We start from the raw sequence: 6,532 nt of genomic DNA, 5'->3' as shown, positions 1-6,532 counted from the left end.
CCACAAAAAATCGTCCTTAAGTAGAAAGCGTCCTTAAATAGAATGCTTTTAACACTGTAGTGGACCATCTGGGACCGTGAAAAGCCGTCGTTAAATAGAGAAAGTCGTTAAATAGAGCGTCGTTAAACAGAGAGCCAACGTATAACTAAATGTGATAACCATTTAGCAAACAAGTACCCATTTTGAAAATATGGAGATACACAACTTTAAACGACACATTTGGCAAAAGCGTGAACAGGTGTTCTCTCAAATTATAAATCAAAAGAATATTTCAACTTACCGTGTGGAAAAAATATTTTAGATGCCTTCCACCGTCACGTGGGACAAAAAGACGCTTAAGTTTCATTAACACTTTGTCATATTTTAATTAAACTGGGGTAAGCAAATTTTTAATCTTTACATTTGATACAAAGATACTCCTAATACAGTTATATTTTTATTAAACGATTTTGTTACTTAAAATTCAATTTATTTGCATGTGTCACGTGCGGGACATCCAAAGCCAACCTCTTATAACTTGCATATGAATTAGTTAATATTTTTGGCATTACTGATACATTAATGTTAAAATAAATTGCAGATTTTGAAAGCAAAGGTTCCAAAGTAAAGGAAACATATCTGATTAGTTCAGAAAGAATAGTGTAAACCATCGGAAAAAAAAATATGTATTGGGACGTCACGAAAAAGTAGTCACTTTGTCCCGCAAGTGATGGTTCATATATTTCAATAAAAAGTAATTACAGTCGAACCTCCATATATCGATTTTCCACATATCGAAATTTTCTATATATCGAAATTTCAGCAAATTTCTATGTTCATTACATGGAAAAATTGTTTCTATATATCGAAAAAAACTCTATACATCGAAATTTTTTTCGAGACATTCGTAAAAATTTTTTTTCACTTCAGACTGTTTGTCTCATGAAAAATGAAAATTAGGGGAGAAAATTATGTTCACTAAAGGTTGCTACGAAACTCATAAGGAATCTGGGGTTGAGGGGTATGAAGATAGGCCGTTGCTTCGTTCTGGAGTTCTTAAATTCCCTCAAGCTTATTTCAAATCTAAGTTGTAACCAGTAACCATGTAAAATCAGTTTCAAGTTATCCCTTTTGTCTGTTGATTATCATTCCTAGTCTTTTTAGCTTCAGTAAAAATCATTCAAGTGAAGTAAATTGATTTTTTACTTTTTCCTCGATTACACTATCAAAACAAAACCCCCTCTAATGTTGCGAATCACGTTAATTGCAGAAGAATGAAAATGACTGACAGCGCAAAAATGTGATTTCTGTTATTTTTTTTATTTTTCAACTTTCATTTAATCCATTGCTCGTATATAGAAATTGGGTATTATACACGAAAATTAGCTTTAATTTTAGTGATTTAGGAGATTTGTACAATAAAATAAGATCGTTTCTATATATCGAAATTTCTATATATCGAATTTTTTCCCGAAAATTTGCTACTTCGATATATGGAGGTCCGACTGTATTTCCAAAAGTAATGACTAAATCTTTTGCTTAAAGAATCACACATTCATTTGTAATTTGTCAAGCAATAAAATTCTCATCATCTATTACCCTTTTAAATTCTTATATTTAATAAAATATATGAGACTTCATGTGCGAGACAAAATTACCGTTTACCGTGGAATGGCCCTTTAAAAGTAAGTAATAATAATTAAACAAACGAGCTGATGTGTGCATCACATGACTTCCTTTTACACCAATTTAAAGTTATTTCACCATTATTGACAATTTTAATGTGATTCAATTGTTAACTCTCTAAATATTACCAACAATGGCCAAATGATAACCAGACTTTTAAAAAAAAATTGCCAAGTTTGTCGCCAAGTTGGAGAAAAAACTTGGGCACCAAAAGCTCGGCGATATATTGCCAAGTGTTTGCATAAATTATAGCACCACTTGAGTTTGCATTGAAATTAACATTGATTCCCCTCCCCAAAAGGTGTAAAACACCCCCTTTGAACATCCGAGTGCAACCTAAAAGGGAGGAGCACAACTAGACCCTACTAGTAGTCTACGTACCAAATTTCAACTTTCTCGGAAGTACCGTTCTTGAATTATGCGACATACATACGCACATACATACGTACATACGGACGTCACGAGAAAATTCGCTGTAATTAACTCGGGGAATGTCAAAATGGATATTTCGAGTGTGTATATGTTCTTAGGCACTTATCCGCGTGTGGTCGGGTTGAAAAAAAAAACTCAACATTAACTCGGGGGAAGCAAAATGGAAATAAAGGCCGAATTTTGAGTGAAATTTTTTTCGCGAATACAATACTTCCTTTTTTGTAAAAGGAAGTAAAAAGAAAAAAGAAGACCTAGAGAGGATGAGTATCATTTTCGGTTCGGCAGAAGAAATTTACACTAACAACTATTTATTTCAATTAAAGCAGGAAAGTTGCAATGTATATAACACATATAGCAAATATTAATCTTGAGAATTATAAAGACTCTCGAGCAGCACATATGTACTACTCGTATGGTTTCATCACCTCTACAAATTGTTTCTCTATCTCAGTCGCCAGAAGGCACCATTATGTTTCAGGCAGGGCTGTGGAGTCGGAGTCGGAGTCGAAGAGTCGGAGTCGGACTGATTTAGGGTAAAGGAGTTGGAGTCGGAGTCGTTAGAAAATGTGCCGACTCCGACTCCGGGCTTCTTTTTTTCTTTCCTTTTCACTGACTCTCCTTGCATTTTTTAAAAACTGACTACCAATTGGTTCGATTACATGTATAAAAAGATACTAATGAGAAAATAACTTCCATTATGGCAATCAGTCAGCTTGAGTGCTTACCGAACTTTCTGTAGCCGTCCCCTAGTTTGCTTGTTTTTTAACTTAACTAATAGCAATTGTCAGCAAACGGTTTTGTTGCTTAACATTTTCAAGAAATCACTTTCAAATAAAAATAGAAATATAGTGTTTTGTTCGATCTCAGTTATAAAATAGTAAAAGAAACGTAACAAATTAGCAAGTCGAGGCCCGTAGCTAAGGTTGAAACGTTTAAGGGTGATCGACAAATTCAAAAAATTCTGACGCGAAAGCACGAGTCCAAAAGATTCGATGAAATAATCTAATGTTTTTTTTTCTTTATTAAGACTATTTCTATAAGCTTCGTTCTCACTAAAAAGTATGGAACAAAATAAGTGTAAATGATTTCTTGATTACAACACTCAATAATTGCAGTTAATCTCAAAATCTTCATATTAAGGTTAATTCTAAAGCAGCCAATAAAATTTAAATTAAAAATTTAGCGAAGAAGAAATATAGGTACAGTAAAAGCTATTCGTACAAATTTGTACACCGCCGCATTTTGTGTAAAATTAGCTCCTGACGTATATGTGCTTTATTTTCGTTGACATTTTATTGATGAAATATAATTTAAAATATATTCGCGAAAATTTACAGAATTAAAATATTTATATTTTTTATAAACTCTGAAATTAACTTTGGGTGTCACCTACCAGATGGGTGTCATCCGGGGCAAACCACCCCCTCTCAATTTCCCCCTCTTTTGGATTTAGAAAAAAAAAAGCTTTTTTTTCTCTCAAATTACAGCTTTCACAAATTGAAAGCACCCGATTTGATCAATATCTATTCGTACATTAAAGGGGGGCAAATTACAGATAATCCTTTTCAAATTTTTTAAAAGGGATTTTTAAGTCATCTCATTTTTTAACTCGTAACTATTGGAAAATAAGATTTTTAAATTGAAATTCTAACGTTGTGCGTCTTGGTTTTACAATAAAAAACAAAATGCAAAATTTTCATAAAAATGAATTAATATTTCAATCTCTCTTTAGAGGTTTTTCCCCGTCCCCAGAAGGGAGAGAGGGAGTTGAAAAAATACATTAAATTTTTTTAATAAAAATCTGGAGTCGGAGTCGGGCGTTTCAAAATCCAGGAGTTGGGGGTCGGAGTCGGCCATTTTCCTTCCGACTCCGCAGCCCTGGTTTCAGGGCAGTCTGTTTTGTTGCGTAGAAGAGCAGTTAAAGTCTAGATAAGCAGATTAAAGTGCATGTTTAATTAGTTTGTCTGTACTGTAAAGGTGACTTTCTCCCCCCCCCTATACGTTTTTATAAATAAACTAATCAATAACAATAACATTTGCCGATGAATTGCCGCTTTTTAAACAGGTACAATTATAATTTTCTATACTTACTTTTCTTCTTCAGTGGAATGACAACCCCGGCTAAGTTATGGCCTCAAGAATTTTCTACAAGGCCGCTATTTTCTTGACCATAATCTTCCAGTTATTCACTTTCAGAGTAGCGAAATCCCTTTCTTAGCAATCAATCCAAATTTTCAATATCATCAGAAGTTTATAATTCCTAATCACCTTCTTTCATCGGTTTCAGGTTGCATCGCGCAATAAAGCAAAGTAAAGTTGATGCTCAATTTTTCGAATTTCTTTGAACCACGGAAAAAGTTCATAAAAGCGAGAGTTCGTAAAATCGAAAAGCACCCAGTATTGCGTACTGCATACGACAGACATATTTCCATGGCAAGTTCTATTAACACCAATAGGTAATGGGTATTTCGTGTTTTGTTGTGCGCAAAATGAAAAAAAGCATTTAAACAGAGACGTCAAGAAATTTAGATCGTAAGATCAAGGGCTGCTGACCACTTTTTAACTAATTAATTGCTTTACAGAAATAACAAGCTGTATAAAATTAAAAATAATAATAGAAAAAAAAAAAAAAAACCTGACTGAGTCGCAATTGTAGAACCATGAGGGAAAACTGAAAATCCTTTTAAAAGCCTTATACTATTAAAAATCAATTTTAATTATTTTAGTTGCTAACATATAGAAACTGGCAACAAATAAAAATTTTAAACCATTGCGTTTACTTTAGTCTATGATTTAATTTCCTTGTGAGTTAACAATGAATTCGGTGATCAATCGCGTAAATAAAGGCTTAGCAGAATCTGCTTTAAAAAAAAAAACGTTATAATTCGAATTTTATGTATAATAACATGGAAGTTCAAACACATTACAATCCGACGCGAAAAAAAATCTTTTTATTTTTATATTAAATTTAAATTTTTTTAAATGTGTTTTGACTGCAAAAATCACGAAAAACCTTTTAGAGGTTTTAAATTAATATCTTCGTTAATTAATGTCATCCAAAGACGCAACCTAGCTAAGAACACTCTCGATCAACTCCCCTTTCGAACAATTTTTTTTTTCTCAAAATCGGTCCATCCGTTTAGACGCTAAAGTGCCACAGGCAGCTACACATACACACAGATACACAGATAACGTAAAACTTATAACCCCCTTCCTTTGTTTGTTGGGGGTTAAAAAGAATCATCTTCTATGATATTTCCTGTCCCAGGTGCTAGAACTATTAAGAACGAGTTATTTTGCCTACACCGTGTTCGTAAAAGAGAGATTTTTGCCATCTCCAGTGCGTAAAAAAAGTTAAAAAATACATTGTTTCAATAGAAGATTTTTCGGGACTGGCGAATATTTCATAAAATCGTGAGTGTTCGTAAATTAGAGGTTCGTAAAATTGAGCGTCAGCTGTATAGGTAAAATGTATTTGAACTCTTACTGGTAAAGAGCCACTTCTCAGTTCTGATGTGAATAAACTTTCTATTGTAAGCAGGGCAGCCAATTAAAAAATGTAGAGAGAATATTCTCATTTGTCAGACTATATTTTTCAGGACAGAATGAGGCATTCAGTGTGCAGAATGGAGTTGTATCCATCTGTAAAAAGTACTACTTTTAGCCACTGAAGTTAATAGAATGAGCAAAAGATAAATAAATAAATAAATAAATAAATAGCTAAATAAATAAATAAATAATAAATAAATAAATAGTAAATAAATAAATAATAAATAAATAAATAATAAATAAATAAATAATAAATAAATAAATAATAAATAAATAAATAAATAAATAAAATAACATGGAGCGAAAAAAATCTTTGATTTTAAAAGCGTTTAACTTTTAATTGTTTTTTTTTAATGTCCGATTTTTCAAATAAGCCGTGGTCTTATGACTCACAAGTGATGAACTTTGACGCGCTACTCCACTGGCGCGCTGAATGCTTACGCTTGCTGTATACCGCGTTTCTATCATATGATAATTAAGAAGTGAATTAAATATTGCGCTCTGCGCTAATGGCATCAGTGAATGGCATTTCACCACTTGTGTTGTCATGCGTAGAGGCGTAAAAAATAAAATTGAATCTGCGCACCAATTGAAATATTTTTTTGAAAAATATTAAACTTTTTAAAATTATTTGAAAATGGTCAAATCCTATGCTTTCAAGCACACACTTTTTCAGAATTTTTTTTTTTTAAATTTCGGAAACGAGCCCATAGTAGAAGTTATCCAAATCAAATTTTGACGTAATAACTTGAATAGTGGATAAATGAAAGTGGAGAAGCAATGTTCTTAAAGTATAAATTATGAAATCAATATTTGCTTTACTAACTATCCATACTGTTAGCAGTAAATTTCACTGTCAGAATAGTTTGCAGAAGTCGGTTACTGA

Source organism: Uloborus diversus, unplaced genomic scaffold, assembly GCF_026930045.1.
Source record: "Uloborus diversus isolate 005 unplaced genomic scaffold, Udiv.v.3.1 scaffold_1390, whole genome shotgun sequence".
Lineage (NCBI taxonomy): Eukaryota > Metazoa > Arthropoda > Arachnida > Araneae > Uloboridae > Uloborus > Uloborus diversus.
Note: the sequence above shows the minus strand (reverse complement) of the source record.